General features: G+C 49.3%; 1 protein-coding gene across 4 annotated transcripts in view; it reads left to right on the forward strand.

The window, feature by feature from the left end:
* LOC144822416 (multidrug and toxin extrusion protein 2-like) overlaps positions 1-17914 on the forward strand; it is a 1067040-nt gene that overhangs the window by 403864 nt on the left and 645262 nt on the right. The window lies entirely within an intron of this gene.

Consider the following 17914-nt stretch of genomic DNA (forward strand, 5'->3'; position numbering starts at 1 on the left):
TGTCAGTCACTGCCAGACAAACCTTGGTGGTGAGGGACAGTAAAAAACAAATAATGGTCCCCGCACTATGGGAGATGACTCCCATGGCGAAGGGAGCATTACTTTTTTTATTTTCAAAAAGAAAAGCCAGTTTCAGGATTTTCTTTTTGAAAATAAAAAAGAAAACTGTTTGGTGCAGAGTTACTTCTTGCTCATGCAGTCCTGCACTAAACAGCGAGATGCATTGACAGGTACAGGTGTGATGGTGTGTCCTACCAATGGTTATAAATGACCGCCTGCTTGACAGTCATTGAAAAATTGGGTGGGTGGTATCTCCATCATGGGATCAGAGTAACTCTCGTTGTCCCCATGGCATAACAGTCATCTGTCAATCCATATATAAAATTGGCCCTTACAGTGGGGAGCATCTGTACTAGCAATTTGCACAGATTTGTGTCACAAAAGTGAAGCAAACTGAGATAAACTGTTGATTTGAGATATTCTAGCCCTGAGGTTATGAAAATGGGTACTGGGGCTTCTATGCATTGCTTTCCATCAATGGGACACCCCATGGGTGGTACATGAGCATTTACATATGACCACCAATAGGTTTTGATATAAGGCTATATGGTGGACAGGGTTGCACAAAAAAAATACAATGCCCCTTCAAGGCAGGCATTAAAAGGAGGAATCTTTTCATTTCTCTTAACTTTTCCAACATTTCATGTGTGCTGTTCTGCACAGCACTCATTCAAAGTGGGAAAAGTTGGAAACTAAGTATAAGCTAAATATTTATTACAACAAAGGTACCATTCCATTACAATATCTGCGCTAAGCATCATTCACTTATGAACACACCATTGCAATATAGTGCAACCTTATATGCATTGACGCATGGCAGCCAAAACGTGCCAGCGCAGGGAGAGAGGGGAACAGCGTCACATCTTAGTAGATTTGGTGGTGTACTGCTTTCTCCCTTTCACGCAATGGAGCACAGAAACCATGCTCTGTGCTGTGTTGCATGAAAAGGTAGTAAATGTATCTCTGGAATGATAAACTCTTGTCCCCCTCATGACCATTGTCTTTTTACATGGTTTCACTTTACTTGAAAACTCTTAAGCTTTACCATGATCATTTCAAGCCTAAACTCATGCCCTCTTGATTGTCTGAAGTTCTGTATTATTTTATCTAACATGACCACTTCTAACTTGAGTGTAAAATTGCTGCCATATGCAATGGCAGGAACAGAGATAAGACAGCGCAAAATGTCTGTAGTATTTTGGAGCACTGTCTGAGGTTCGTCTTCATGCACAGGCTGACTAGTTCTTCATATAATGATTGCTATGAAATATGTTGAAGAGGAGCATCAGGATTGCTGTCTCTTCAAATAAAGAGTGCACAAAGATCAAGAAACACTAAGATCATGCACTCTGCAGGACAAAATATGATCTTGTCTTGCTCTGCGTGAGATCAGATGCAGGTCTGTTTTTTCCCAGCAAAGGGAAAGTTGAGAGTATAAAGCAAAATGGAGAATCTCTGTGTCAATTGCTGGAATGGGGTTTGGTGTGCAGAAGAATAGTGCAGCACAAGAATTGTGAAACAACACTGCGGCTCCTGCAACTTTGTTCAGCTTTTGCCATGTTCATTATGTTATGGTGAATGTTTGCATTGTCCAGCATTCTGTTCATCAATTGTTTCTTTTGCATATGTCGCCCTAAGAGGGAGGGGTATGACCAGACATGGGTCCCGTGCCCACTACACCACTGGATTCAAGCTTGGTTAATGTTTGCATTGTCCAGCATTCTGTCAATCAATTGATTCTTTTGCATATGTCGCCCTAAGTCGATAGGGTATGCCCAGACGTGGGTCCCATGCTCACTACACCACTGGATTCAGGCTAGGTGAATGTTTGTATTATCCAGCATTCTGTCCATCAATTGTTTCTTTTGCATATGTTACCCTACGTGGGAAGGGTATGCCAATATGTGGATAATGTGCTCAGTACACCACTGGATTCAAGCTAGCCTGGATGATGAAGGGTGATCCCATAAAATGTGAATGTTTGCATTGTCCAGCATTATGTCCATCCATTTTTGCTTTTGCATATGATGCCCTAAGTGGGAAGGATATGCCCAGACGTGGGTCCCAGGCTCATCTACAACAATGGATTCAAGCTAGCCTGGCTGATGAAGGGTAATGCCTGGCTGATGAAGGGTAATGCCCTGAAACCGGTCATAGGATGCTTTTTTCTGTTCCAGGGAGGACCTGGCTTGGCAGTTTGGGCTGGACTGTTCTCATAAGAAACAGGGTCAGGACTGATTTGCATATGGCTGGGTCCAAACTGGGGTGGTGTGGTGAGCAAAAGAATGATGGATTAAACCACGATCCTTGTGACTGAGGGTGAATGTGTGCATTGTCTAGCATTCCGTTCATCAATTGTTTCTTTTGCATATGTTGCCCTAAGTGGGAAGTGTATGCCCATGCTCACTACACCACTATATTCAAGCTAGCCTGGCTGATGAAGGGTGATGCCCTTAAACCAGTCCCAGGGTGCGTGTTATCATTCCAGGGAGGACCTGGCCTGGCAGTCCGGGCTGGACTGTTCCCATAAGGAACAGTTCAAGACTAATTTGCATTTGGCTGGGTCCAAACTGGGGTCATGTGGTGGGCAAAAGAAGGATGGATTAAACCCAGATCCATGTGACTAGGGGTGAATGTGTAAATTGTCCAGCATTCCCTCCATCAATTTTTACTATTGCATATGTTCTTTTTGTTATTCAAAAACAAACTGCCAAAACAGAAGTTTGTTATTGAAACAATAGAATTGATGTATTTGACACACTAAGGGGGATATTCACAAGGACTTAACTCCAATTTATCCCCACCTTATCGCATCAAAATCTGAGAAAGATTAGGACCCCATTCACAAGCTCGTGCAAACTGCGGACATCGCCAGTATTCCCGCGATAACTGTCCCAAAATTTACCTCCACGATGTACACCACCAAGTAACCCTTATAAGATGCAGAGTAGGCGTTCCCGTGCAAAACACACAAAAAAAACACAACACCACTTTCACCACGAAATGCCAGATCCGCGACGCAAGTCAAAACCATGCGATAAGCCGCGTTGGCACCAGGGAATTAACACCTGCCTCTCGCACACAACCACACCGGAAGAACAAAAGACGCCATGGAGCTACTCATCATGCAGCTCGGAGCCCCAACAGGGCCACAACACCCACCGCCACCACCCCCAAGACCCGGACCCCCCCAGACCACCACAGAGGCAGCGCAGAGTAAGACAGCGGACCTACCAAAAACGCACCAGTCTTACAGACCCAAAGCCCGAGGAAGTCATTGCCCAATACAGGCTTAAAAGGACACCCATCATCCGCATCATGACCCAAATCGCCCTCAGGTTGACGGTCCCAGCACAGCGGAGAACCAACATCCCTCCACAAACAAAGCTGCTGGCTGTGCTGCACCTGGTGGCCTCTGGTACCTTCCAACCAACAACTGCCAGAGTTGGTGGGGTCTCACAGCCAGCCCTATCAAAGTTCATCACAACCAATCCTGGATGCCATCCTCAGCTTCATATCCCAGTACCTTCACTTCCCCCACACTGCGCAGGAATAGCAGGAGACCAAACAATGCTTCTACACCATAGCCAGATTCCCAGACGTGTTGGGGACGATAGACTGCACACATGTCCCGCATATGCCCCCTACAGATACTGCACACCACTACCGCAACAGAAAGCACATGCATTCAATCAATGTGCTGGCAAGTGGACCACCAGGGACTCTTCACCAATGTCGCCACCAACTACCCAGGCAGTGTGCAAGATTCCTACATCTTACGACAGTCCGTCATCAACAAGTGCTTCCAGGATGGCACATATGGAACTAGACTGCTCGTTGGAAGTGCAAAATCAACAAACCACACACCTCAAGGCCACCATCACACATTGCACAACTGTGGGAATGCCCACATGACCAAACCACATACAACATGCCAATCAACATGCCCACCTACCAGACAGGACAACACCACTCCATGGTGATCCTGGGTGACCCCAACACACCATGCAGCCATATCATGGCACCACAGCCACACAACAGCTGAACACGTGTAGATATGGAATGCAGCCATGTCCGAAGGATGCAAGTGACCCGTGAATGGGAATGTACACAATGACGAGTGAGGCGTGGATGTGCAGGATCGATGTGGGTATGCAAACCACAAGTGTGTCCATGCAGGCCACAACGGCTGGTGACTCGAGAGTAGTGTAAAGTGTACGCAACCATGTCACACCAGGTCGTGGCCCCAATAGGGGAAATGTCACTTGCTGCATACCCCCCTGTGTGCATGAGCGTAGTGGGTGGTCCCTGAGTACGCCAGGGCTGCGCAGGGGTGTGGACAAAAACCCCATGGCGCAGAGCGTGGTTCTGTCCCAGAAAGGTCAATGTCACTGACAGGGCAGCGCCTTGCAGTCCGCCACAAGGCCATCGCTATGAGCAGCGGGGCATGCGACCCTGTGCGCCTGCTGCACCCCAGGACGCTGACTCCCAGACCAGGCTTGCCCTCCCCAGTGCCTCACCTGCCAAGACCCAGTCCCGCAATCTCTGCAGCCTCCGCAGACCATCGCTGGCCCCCACAACGCTGGCCCCCATTACTCCTTCCTCATTGACATACTCCACCAGCGTCACCTTCGTCACAGTAGGTCCCACATGTGGAACTGTGTCCCGAGTCCTGAATGGCAGTGACCCCTTGTATGTGGTGGCGTCCACAGCGCCAGACCCCCTTCGATCTGCGTGGCTTTTTTCCATATGACAGTCCGGCGACACGTGGTGCCACTAACCCTGTGCGCCGTGAGTGACTGTCAGCCTCTGGCGGAAACATCATTGGTGTCTGAGACTGTGGCCTGAGGGTTGACATAAACAGTGGGCATATATGGACTTGGTGTCTGGCATGAGTCTGTGGCATTCATGTCCGTCATGTTGCCGGACACAGCGGGCATGTGCCCTCTGCATCATGCCATGGGGGGTCCACCTTCCATTGTCCACCGAGACACTCCGCGACCAGCTCCTGTTACATCTACGGATATCTGCTCTGCCCCATGACCCTACCCCAGACTCCCGCGGTCAGCGTCCCATGGTGGTGGGCCCGTGTCGGCCGCAGTGCATCCGGGTCCACGAACCCTTTACGACTCAAGTCATCCCTCCTTGTTGTTCAGACATTGCATTTCTGGATGTGTGATGACTGATGCACTTGTTGCTGGCACCAGCTACTCCCTGGGGGCTGGCTTACACTCACCCCACACACAGCTAGCACAGGCGTCACTAGATTATTGGGCCTGCCATCACATCCTGCCGAACCAAGTATTGACTCTTTTCTCCCTGCACTGTCATAGGTGATCAAGGATATGTATTCTGCCCTTGGATGATGACACCCCTCCGAGACCTGAACACACCTGCCTAGAGGCAGTACAATGCAGCCCACATACGCACCACGGACATCGTTGAACGCACTCTTGGCGTGTTGAAGTTACGTTTCAGATGCCTGGATGGCACAGGTGGAAAGCTCTTGTACAGCCCGGAGATCATGTGCAAGATGATCGTTGTATGTTGTGTATTGCACAACATCTGTGTACCCACCAATGCCCCATGGATCACAGTTCCAGAAGTACCGGACAATGATGTGGATGATGGAGCAGGTGGCCCACATCCCACTGCAGCTGCGGCAGGAATGGCCCCGTAGGGACACCATCATTGACAATTACTTCTCATGAGCATGTGACATTGTGGCCGTCCCTGGCAATCATGGGACAGTACGAGTTGCCCACAAACACAGCATGTGTGAATAAAACATATTTGCAGGTTGCAGGTTGTACTTGTACATTGACATGTCACAGTTTCCTGCTGTGCCAGATGTGATTTGCCATGTTGGGCACATTGGCAGCACCAGTTGTATCCTGTGTTCTGTTGTGGAGGTGTTGCTGTTTGTTCCAGGATGTTGTCAATGTCGAGGTGCACTTCTACTTATGTGCGTATTCTGCCCAGTGGTTGATTCGCTTGGGCGGCTCTGATTTGTCTGCCACTTGTTCCTTTCAGGCGGTGTGCCCGTCATTTCTGTGCTTCCATGGTGATGAGATGTTGCAGACTTGGGTGACTTGTGCTCTTTGTCGAGTTGTGCCTCTTGGGCATGGTCTGCCCACAGATGTGCCAATGACGTCAGGGGTTGTTTGTGCAGGTGGTTGTGTCCAAGTGTGACCTGCTCCTTCCCGGTTGTGGTCTGCACTCAGGACCTCAGTGTCTTGCTGTGTGAATTATCATGGTGATTGCACTGCCGCCATGCTACTAGTCATGTTGTGTCTCTAGCACTGTCAGTGTGACTGACGTATGTGCATGTTTGCTGTGTTTCTCACGTGTGTATGTGTTGGTTGTGTGCTTGTTGAAGTGTTGTGTGGGTGCCCCTTTGGGCACAGGGGGTACATGGGACTACTTGGTGTTTGTGTGTGTTCCATTGTGCCCGTCTCCCCCCATCCACCCACTCCCTGGTCAGTATATTCTTGGGTGTTCATCCATAGGGATTGGGGGGCACATGTTGTCCTCTGCAGTAGCTCAGGGTGCATCTGTTTTACTACGCAGTCAATTTCCTTTTTGGTGGCAATTTCTGTCTGCTGTTCTTGTGGTTTTTCCCGCATTACGCATGGGGATTGCTGTCCTCGCACTGGTTGTCAATGTTTTCTTATCGCATTTGGGCACATCGCGTCTTTTTCCGCGTTTTGGTTTGTGTTTTTATCTCCATCGCGGTAGTTGTATCGCGGACATTGGCCGCGGTTTCGGCGGTCTATCGCATGGTACCTCAGTTTTGTGAATTCCACGTTGACACAGGGTTATTTTCTCGCGATGGGCTGCGATGTGTAAAGTTGCATTAGCATGTTTTGGTGCTATTTAGCATAAGTTCTTGTGAATATACCCCTGAGTGTTTTCTATTAACTTGTAAGGGGCATTTTTTGCCTTCCTATTTGGAGCTGCCAGAATGTTTCCAGTGGTCCGGAACAGGAATAGGTACATTGGAACGTCTCTCCTTAATGAGGCTCCCATTGACCAACAGCCCACTATCCAATTGGTGGTTGGTTAATGACTTCCATTGGCAGAGTTAGCGGACACTCTGTTGGTGGAACCCTTATTGTTCACCCAATCAAAATAGAGTAGGCAGAGAGTGGGTACCAGACAACATACTCCTGCATGTTTGGGTCACAGTACCTCCTCCACCAAACAAGCTCCAGAATTGTCTGCAGGATTTCTTAGAAAGATAACATGACTGTATTCCAGCTGCAAATGACGATGGAATACCTTTTCAGCTTTTCAAGAATTTTCTAAAGCAACACATATTAGTGATGCTTTTTGTCTTTGCCAGTGTCTTAGCTAGCCCTTTGACTGGCCGTGGTGGTTCCTGCATTTGCTGCCTTTCGACGAGTGCAGTAAAGAGCGGGGGGTGGATTGCCACCCCGAGACTGCAGGTAAGTGCAGGGTAGGCCGTGCCCCCACAACCCGTGCCACCAGGGGCGGACCACCCACACCCGCCGCACCTTTGCTACACTACTGGTCTTGTGCTTTTCATGGTTTTACAGAAAAGACTTGACCACTAATGTTCCTGCATTTGAAATTATTGACCATAACGTGAAAGATTTTGCAAGGACTGTCGTTTCCGCCTGGGCTGATATAGCTGGATTTTTGAGTAAAAACAGATGAACAATTGGCAACTAAATCCTTGAGCACTAAACACATTGATTTCAAGAGAATGCATTGCTTTACTGCTAAGCAGTGGAGCGTAGCAAGTGCAGAAAAAATTGAATCGGTCTTTAAAAAGAAAAAAAGTTAGGGAGCATATTCACAAGGTGTTTGCCCCACCAGAACATCAATTCTTTTGATGTTCTTGTGATGCTCTACACCATATTTCCAAAGTGAGTTTTGTTGATTAACGCTGCTTTGTAAATATGGTACCCTTTCATGCAGGCATCTGCGTGAAAGGGGCATACAATGGGTGTTGCTGTGGGCGGTCCATCGCAACACCCATTGCTTTTTGACGATGCTGCAGATTTAAACGGAGATGTACATCTGAGGCTGCCCCAAAAACTAATGCCATGCAGTAGCAGGCATTGCAATGGTGCAATAAGGAGAAATACTTTAATTTCTTCTCTTGTTTGCAAGATGCCATTTATGATTGTTATGTCATAAACAGTCATTAAAAAAATAATGATATGCAAAATCCATCCGTGCTGCACAGTGCAGCACACACATTTTCCGTAGGGCAGTGCCCCAGGTCTTCCTGCAGCGCTGCTTACGAAAAAAAGAAAAGGGCAGGAATACACCGTATCCATCAGATATGGCGCATTCCTGTCCTTTTACCCTGCACCATCGCACAATGGGCTGTGCGCCAACACAGGCAACTTTGCACCATGGTGCAAGGGTGCCTGTGTTGCGGGGATGATTATTTTTGTACACAGAGAAAAGCCTTCCTGAGTGTGAGAATCACAAGAGGCTTTCACCTCTTTCTATGTGTGCTGCAGAAAGCAAAAGGAAAAACGTGGAGAAATAAAGATGTTTCTCCTCAATGTGCCTCACTTTTTGGTGCTGCCTTAAATGTACGATTTCTTGTAAATCTGGGGCAGTGTCAAAAAGCCATTGATGTTGCTGGGAGCGTGCCCAGCAACGCCCATTGCACACACCTTTAATGCACAAAACTGCTTTAAAGGGAACAATATTTATGAAGCACTAAGCCAAAAAAGTGGCTTAGTGCTGCCTTGTAAATATGGAGCAGGCTCCTGCACCACTGAACGTCACAAAAAGTGATGTTCCGACGATGCAAGGGGCCTCATAAATGAGGCCCATAGGTGTTGCAAATCACCAATATTGATTGATTATGTGCAGGAAGGGACACCTTCCTGCACATAAACAATCAATCAATCAATCATTGCATTTCTAAAGTGCGCTACATACCTGTGAGGGTCTCAAGGCGCTGGGGGGGTCGGGGGGGCTGCTACTGATCAAAGAGCCAGGTCTTGAGAAGTCTTCTGAAGGCCAGCAGGTCCTGAGTCTGTCGTAGGGAGAGTGTTCCAGGTCTTGGCGGCGAGGTAGGAGAAGGATCTGCCGCCGCCGGTGGATTTCCAGATACGAGGAACTGTGGCGAGGGCAAGGTTGGCTGAGCGGAGGCTTCGGGTGGGGGTGTGGAAGCTGAGTCGGTTGTTGAGGTATGTGGGTCCGGTGTTGTGTAGTGCTTTGTGTGCGTGGATGATGAGGATGAAGGGGATCCTCTTGTTGACGGGAGCCAGAGTGTTGAAGCAGGACGCGGAGATGGCGTTGACTTGCCTGGTCATGGTGAGGGAGGAGTCGAGGAGGACCCCCAGGTTGCGTCGTGGTCTGTGGGTTTCGGGGCTGTGCCTAGCGCTGTAGGCCACCAAGAGTCGTCCCAGTCCGATGGGGTGGGTCCGGGAATGAGGACCTCCGTCTTGTCTGAATTCAGCTTCAGTCTGCTGTCCTTCATCCAGTTGGCTACGGCCTTCATTCCTCTGTGGAGGTTGGCTTTGGCGGTGTGGGGGTCTTCGGTGAGGGATATGATCAGCTGGGTGTCGTCGGTGTAGGAGATGATGTTGACGTTATGTTGTCGTGCGACGTGGGCGAGCGGTGCCATGTAGATATTGAACAGCGTTGGTCTAAGGGAGGATCCCTATGGGACGCCGCAGATGATCTCGGTGGTTTTTGAGCGGAAGGGTGGGAGGCGGACGCTCTGGGTTCTGCTGGAGAGGAAGGATGTGGTCCAGGCCAGGGCCTTCTCTTGGATTCCGGCGTCATGGAGGCGTGCCGATAGGGTGCGGTGGCAGACTTTCTCTGCAATGCAATTCTCTGCAATGCAGACACCTTTGCACTATGGTGCAGGGGTGCCTGCGTTGGTGCTAGGCAGCTGTTTTGGCATCAGCTCTAGGGAAAAAATAGAAGTTCACTGTATTGTTGTAAATACAGCGCATCCCTGTGTTTTGGAAATGACGGAGCAAGTTGTTGCAAAATTTGCTGCAGCTCTGCACTCCGTCACTTCTTTGTACATTTTCCACTAAGTCTGGCAGCTGAGATCTGGACTGATTGCAATGTTGTATCTCCTTGCCATGATGGTCCTTGTTAGACTTGGCATCTTTTGGCAGGTTTTCCCTGAGTTTTTGCTTTCTGACCTCCCGGTTATAACTCTTTTTTTGCTGGTATAATGACTCTGAGCACTGTTCTCCCTTCTGACCAGGGGCTGGGGGTGGCTCTAGGAGACAGGATGAGTCAGCGCAGGGCTGAATAGACCCATCTACATGTAGAGTGGTGGGAGGGGGAGCACCTGGGACCTGAATAGGGCTGTGCCTGTCTTCCACAACGCTGGTTCCACCTCCTGTGGTGAGTCTGATGTCCCTGGCCTACACTGTCAAAAGAAAAGCAGGAGTCTTGTTAACAAAGGGCTCCAAGGCTGAACAGAACTTGTTTGGGCTTGGCACAGGATCCTCTGCCTTCAGAGGACAAAAGATGTGGTGGTATAAATATTGGGGCACAAACTCCAGAACTTTAGAACTCTTTGGGATCAAGAAGACTTCCTAGAAGAGCTAAAAAACGGTGATGGATCAAGCCCTGATCTGTTGACTGGGTAGTAGTGTTCTGAATAACTCAGATACTCTGTCCATCACCACCCCCTTTTGAAATTATTTTGGCCACCATGAGTGTGGAAGGGTATGCTCAGACATGAGTCCCTTGCTGACTGCACCATCAGGATTCAAGCAAGCCGGGCCGAAGACGGCTGTAATGCCAGAAACCGGTCCCCGGAAGCTTGTTTCCTTTCCAGTGAAGAATTGGCTTGGTAGTTTGGTCTGCCCTGTTCCCATGATGCACTGGGCCAGGGACAGACTAATTTGCATATAGCCAGGTTCTGAACTGGGATGGTGCAGTGAGCTAAAAAACGGTGATGGATCAAGCCCTGATCTGTTGACTGGGTAGTAGTGTTCTGAATAACTCAGATACTCTGTCCATCACCACCCCCTTTTGAAATTATTTTGGCCACCATGAGTGTGGAAGGGTATGCTCAGACATGAGTCCCTTGCTGACTGCACCATCAGGATTCAAGCAAGCCGGGCCGAAGACGGCTGTAATGCCAGAAACCGGTCCCCGGAAGCTTGTTTCCTTTCCAGTGAAGAATTGGCTTGGTAGTTTGGTCTGCCCTGTTCCCATGATGCACTGGGCCAGGGACAGACTAATTTGCATATAGCCAGGTTCTGAACTGGGATGGTGCAGTGAGCTAAAAAACGGTGATGGATCAAGCCCTGATCTGTTGACTGGGTAGTAGTGTTCTGAATAACTCAGATACTCTGTCCATCACCACCCCCTTTTGAAATTATTTTGGCCACCATGAGTGTGGAAGGGTATGCTCAGACATGAGTCCCTTGCTGACTGCACCATCAGGATTCAAGCAAGCCGGGCCGAAGACGGCTGTAATGCCAGAAACCGGTCCCCGGAAGCTTGTTTCCTTTCCAGTGAAGAATTGGCTTGGTAGTTTGGTCTGCCCTGTTCCCATGATGCACTGGGCCAGGGACAGACTAATTTGCATATAGCCAGGTTCTGAACTGGGATGGTGCAGTGAGCTAAAAAACGGTGATGGATCAAGCCCTGATCTGTTGACTGGGTAGTAGTGTTCTGAATAACTCAGATACTCTGTCCATCACCACCCCCTTTTGAAATTATTTTGGCCACCATGAGTGTGAAAGGGTATGCTCAGACATGAGTCCCTTGCTGACTGCACCATCAGGATTCAAGCAAGCCGGGCCGAAGACGGCTGTAATGCCAGAAACCGGTCCCCGGAAGCTTGTTTCCTTTCCAGTGAAGAATTGGCTTGGTAGTTTGGTCTGCCCTGTTCCCATGATGCACTGGGCCAGGGACAGACTAATTTGCATATAGCCAGGTTCTGAACTGGGATGGTGCAGTGAGCTAAAAAACGGTGATGGATCAAGCCCTGATCTGTTGACTGGGTAGTAGTGTTCTGAATAACTCAGATACTCTGTCCATCACCACCCCCTTTTGAAATTATTTTGGCCACCATGAGTGTGGAAGGGTATGCTCAGACATGAGTCCCTTGCTGACTGCACCATCAGGATTCAAGCAAGCCGGGCCGAAGACGGCTGTAATGCCAGAAACCGGTCCCCGGAAGCTTGTTTCCTTTCCAGTGAAGAATTGGCTTGGTAGTTTGGTCTGCCCTGTTCCCATGATGCACTGGGCCAGGGACAGACTAATTTGCATATAGCCAGGTTCTGAACTGGGATGGTGCAGTGAGCTAAAAAACGGTGATGGATCAAGCCCTGATCTGTTGACTGGGTAGTAGTGTTCTGAATAACTCAGATACTCTGTCCATCACCACCCCCTTTTGAAATTATTTTGGCCACCATGAGTGTGGAAGGGTATGCTCAGACATGAGTCCCTTGCTGACTGCACCATCAGGATTCAAGCAAGCCGGGCCGAAGACGGCTGTAATGCCAGAAACCGGTCCCCGGAAGCTTGTTTCCTTTCCAGTGAAGAATTGGCTTGGTAGTTTGGTCTGCCCTGTTCCCATGATGCACTGGGCCAGGGACAGACTAATTTGCATATAGCCAGGTTCTGAACTGGGATGGTGCAGTGAGCTAAAAAACGGTGATGGATCAAGCCCTGATCTGTTGACTGGGTAGTAGTGTTCTGAATAACTCAGATACTCTGTCCATCACCACCCCCTTTTGAAATTATTTTGGCCACCATGAGTGTGGAAGGGTATGCTCAGACATGAGTCCCTTGCTGACTGCACCATCAGGATTCAAGCAAGCCGGGCCGAAGACGGCTGTAATGCCAGAAACCGGTCCCCGGAAGCTTGTTTCCTTTCCAGTGAAGAATTGGCTTGGTAGTTTGGTCTGCCCTGTTCCCATGATGCACTGGGCCAGGGACAGACTAATTTGCATATAGCCAGGTTCTGAACTGGGATGGTGCAGTGAGCTAAAAAACGGTGATGGATCAAGCCCTGATCTGTTGACTGGGTAGTAGTGTTCTGAATAACTCAGATACTCTGTCCATCACCACCCCCTTTTGAAATTATTTTGGCCACCATGAGTGTGGAAGGGTATGCTCAGACATGAGTCCCTTGCTGACTGCACCATCAGGATTCAAGCAAGCCGGGCCGAAGACGGCTGTAATGCCAGAAACCGGTCCCCGGAAGCTTGTTTCCTTTCCAGTGAAGAATTGGCTTGGTAGTTTGGTCTGCCCTGTTCCCATGATGCACTGGGCCAGGGACAGACTAATTTGCATATAGCCAGGTTCTGAACTGGGATGGTGCAGTGAGCTAAAAAACGGTGATGGATCAAGCCCTGATCTGTTGACTGGGTAGTAGTGTTCTGAATAACTCAGATACTCTGTCCATCACCACCCCCTTTTGAAATTATTTTGGCCACCATGAGTGTGGAAGGGTATGCTCAGACATGAGTCCCTTGCTGACTGCACCATCAGGATTCAAGCAAGCCGGGCCGAAGACGGCTGTAATGCCAGAAACCGGTCCCCGGAAGCTTGTTTCCTTTCCAGTGAAGAATTGGCTTGGTAGTTTGGTCTGCCCTGTTCCCATGATGCACTGGGCCAGGGACAGACTAATTTGCATATAGCCAGGTTCTGAACTGGGATGGTGCAGTGAGCTAAAAAACGGTGATGGATCAAGCCCTGATCTGTTGACTGGGTAGTAGTGTTCTGAATAACTCAGATACTCTGTCCATCACCACCCCCTTTTGAAATTATTTTGGCCACCATGAGTGTGGAAGGGTATGCTCAGACATGAGTCCCTTGCTGACTGCACCATCAGGATTCAAGCAAGCCGGGCCGAAGACGGCTGTAATGCCAGAAACCGGTCCCCGGAAGCTTGTTTCCTTTCCAGTGAAGAATTGGCTTGGTAGTTTGGTCTGCCCTGTTCCCATGATGCACTGGGCCAGGGACAGACTAATTTGCATATAGCCAGGTTCTGAACTGGGATGGTGCAGTGAGCAAAAAAACGGTGATGGATCAAGCCCTGATCTGTTGACTGGGTAGTAGTGTTCTGAATAACTCAGATACTCTGTCCATCACCACCCCCTTTTGAAATTATTTTGGCCACCATGAGTGTGGAAGGGTATGCTCAGACATGAGTCCCTTGCTGACTGCACCATCAGGATTCAAGCAAGCCGGGCCGAAGACGGCTGTAATGCCAGAAACCGGTCCCCGGAAGCTTGTTTCCTTTCCAGTGAAGAATTGGCTTGGTAGTTTGGTCTGCCCTGTTCCCATGATGCACTGGGCCAGGGACAGACTAATTTGCATATAGCCAGGTTCTGAACTGGGATGGTGCAGTGAGCTAAAAAACGGTGATGGATCAAGCCCTGATCTGTTGACTGGGTAGTAGTGTTCTGAATAACTCAGATACTCTGTCCATCACCACCCCCTTTTGAAATTATTTTGGCCACCATGAGTGTGGAAGGGTATGCTCAGACATGAGTCCCTTGCTGACTGCACCATCAGGATTCAAGCAAGCCGGGCCGAAGACGGCTGTAATGCCAGAAACCGGTCCCCGGAAGCTTGTTTCCTTTCCAGTGAAGAATTGGCTTGGTAGTTTGGTCTGCCCTGTTCCCATGATGCACTGGGCCAGGGACAGACTAATTTGCATATAGCCAGGTTCTGAACTGGGATGGTGCAGTGAGCTAAAAAACGGTGATGGATCAAGCCCTGATCTGTTGACTGGGTAGTAGTGTTCTGAATAACTCAGATACTCTGTCCATCACCACCCCCTTTTGAAATTATTTTGGCCACCATGAGTGTGGAAGGGTATGCTCAGACATGAGTCCCTTGCTGACTGCACCATCAGGATTCAAGCAAGCCGGGCCGAAGACGGCTGTAATGCCAGAAACCGGTCCCCGGAAGCTTGTTTCCTTTCCAGTGAAGAATTGGCTTGGTAGTTTGGTCTGCCCTGTTCCCATGATGCACTGGGCCAGGGACAGACTAATTTGCATATAGCCAGGTTCTGAACTGGGATGGTGCAGTGAGCTAAAAAACGGTGATGGATCAAGCCCTGATCTGTTGACTGGGTAGTAGTGTTCTGAATAACTCAGATACTCTGTCCATCACCACCCCCTTTTGAAATTATTTTGGCCACCATGAGTGTGGAAGGGTATGCTCAGACATGAGTCCCTTGCTGACTGCACCATCAGGATTCAAGCAAGCCGGGCCGAAGACGGCTGTAATGCCAGAAACCGGTCCCCGGAAGCTTGTTTCCTTTCCAGTGAAGAATTGGCTTGGTAGTTTGGTCTGCCCTGTTCCCATGATGCACTGGGCCAGGGACAGACTAATTTGCATATAGCCAGGTTCTGAACTGGGATGGTGCAGTGAGCTAAAAAACGGTGATGGATCAAGCCCTGATCTGTTGACTGGGTAGTAGTGTTCTGAATAACTCAGATACTCTGTCCATCACCACCCCCTTTTGAAATTATTTTGGCCACCATGAGTGTGGAAGGGTATGCTCAGACATGAGTCCCTTGCTGACTGCACCATCAGGATTCAAGCAAGCCGGGCCGAAGACGGCTGTAATGCCAGAAACCGGTCCCCGGAAGCTTGTTTCCTTTCCAGTGAAGAATTGGCTTGGTAGTTTGGTCTGCCCTGTTCCCATGATGCACTGGGCCAGGGACAGACTAATTTGCATATAGCCAGGTTCTGAACTGGGATGGTGCAGTGAGCTAAAAAACGGTGATGGATCAAGCCCTGATCTGTTGACTGGGTAGTAGTGTTCTGAATAACTCAGATACTCTGTCCATCACCACCCCCTTTTGAAATTATTTTGGCCACCATGAGTGTGGAAGGGTATGCTCAGACATGAGTCCCTTGCTGACTGCACCATCAGGATTCAAGCAAGCCGGGCCGAAGACGGCTGTAATGCCAGAAACCGGTCCCCGGAAGCTTGTTTCCTTTCCAGTGAAGAATTGGCTTGGTAGTTTGGTCTGCCCTGTTCCCATGATGCACTGGGCCAGGGACAGACTAATTTGCATATAGCCAGGTTCTGAACTGGGATGGTGCAGTGAGCTAAAAAACGGTGATGGATCAAGCCCTGATCTGTTGACTGGGTAGTAGTGTTCTGAATAACTCAGATACTCTGTCCATCACCACCCCCTTTTGAAATTATTTTGGCCACCATGAGTGTGGAAGGGTATGCTCAGACATGAGTCCCTTGCTGACTGCACCATCAGGATTCAAGCAAGCCGGGCCGAAGACGGCTGTAATGCCAGAAACCGGTCCCCGGAAGCTTGTTTCCTTTCCAGTGAAGAATTGGCTTGGTAGTTTGGTCTGCCCTGTTCCCATGATGCACTGGGCCAGGGACAGACTAATTTGCATATAGCCAGGTTCTGAACTGGGATGGTGCAGTGAGCTAAAAAACGGTGATGGATCAAGCCCTGATCTGTTGACTGGGTAGTAGTGTTCTGAATAACTCAGATACTCTGTCCATCACCACCCCCTTTTGAAATTATTTTGGCCACCATGAGTGTGGAAGGGTATGCTCAGACATGAGTCCCTTGCTGACTGCACCATCAGGATTCAAGCAAGCCGGGCCGAAGACGGCTGTAATGCCAGAAACCGGTCCCCGGAAGCTTGTTTCCTTTCCAGTGAAGAATTGGCTTGGTAGTTTGGTCTGCCCTGTTCCCATGATGCACTGGGCCAGGGACAGACTAATTTGCATATAGCCAGGTTCTGAACTGGGATGGTGCAGTGAGCTAAAAAACGGTGATGGATCAAGCCCTGATCTGTTGACTGGGTAGTAGTGTTCTGAATAACTCAGATACTCTGTCCATCACCACCCCCTTTTGAAATTATTTTGGCCACCATGAGTGTGGAAGGGTATGCTCAGACATGAGTCCCTTGCTGACTGCACCATCAGGATTCAAGCAAGCCGGGCCGAAGACGGCTGTAATGCCAGAAACCGGTCCCCGGAAGCTTGTTTCCTTTCCAGTGAAGAATTGGCTTGGTAGTTTGGTCTGCCCTGTTCCCATGATGCACTGGGCCAGGGACAGACTAATTTGCATATAGCCAGGTTCTGAACTGGGATGGTGCAGTGAGCTAAAAAACGGTGATGGATCAAGCCCTGATCTGTTGACTGGGTAGTAGTGTTCTGAATAACTCAGATACTCTGTCCATCACCACCCCCTTTTGAAATTATTTTGGCCACCATGAGTGTGGAAGGGTATGCTCAGACATGAGTCCCTTGCTGACTGCACCATCAGGATTCAAGCAAGCCGGGCCGAAGACGGCTGTAATGCCAGAAACCGGTCCCCGGAAGCTTGTTTCCTTTCCAGTGAAGAATTGGCTTGGTAGTTTGGTCTGCCCTGTTCCCATGATGCACTGGGCCAGGGACAGACTAATTTGCATATAGCCAGGTTCTGAACTGGGATGGTGCAGTGAGCTAAAAAACGGTGATGGATCAAGCCCTGATCTGTTGACTGGGTAGTAGTGTTCTGAATAACTCAGATACTCTGTCCATCACCACCCCCTTTTGAAATTATTTTGGCCACCATGAGTGTGGAAGGGTATGCTCAGACATGAGTCCCTTGCTGACTGCACCATCAGGATTCAAGCAAGCCGGGCCGAAGACGGCTGTAATGCCAGAAACCGGTCCCCGGAAGCTTGTTTCCTTTCCAGTGAAGAATTGGCTTGGTAGTTTGGTCTGCCCTGTTCCCATGATGCACTGGGCCAGGGACAGACTAATTTGCATATAGCCAGGTTCTGAACTGGGATGGTGCAGTGAGCTAAAAAACGGTGATGGATCAAGCCCTGATCTGTTGACTGGGTAGTAGTGTTCTGAATAACTCAGATACTCTGTCCATCACCACCCCCT

The sequence above is a fragment of the Lissotriton helveticus genome, chromosome 3_1, assembly GCF_964261635.1.
Source record: "Lissotriton helveticus chromosome 3_1, aLisHel1.1, whole genome shotgun sequence".
NCBI lineage: Eukaryota > Metazoa > Chordata > Amphibia > Caudata > Salamandridae > Lissotriton > Lissotriton helveticus.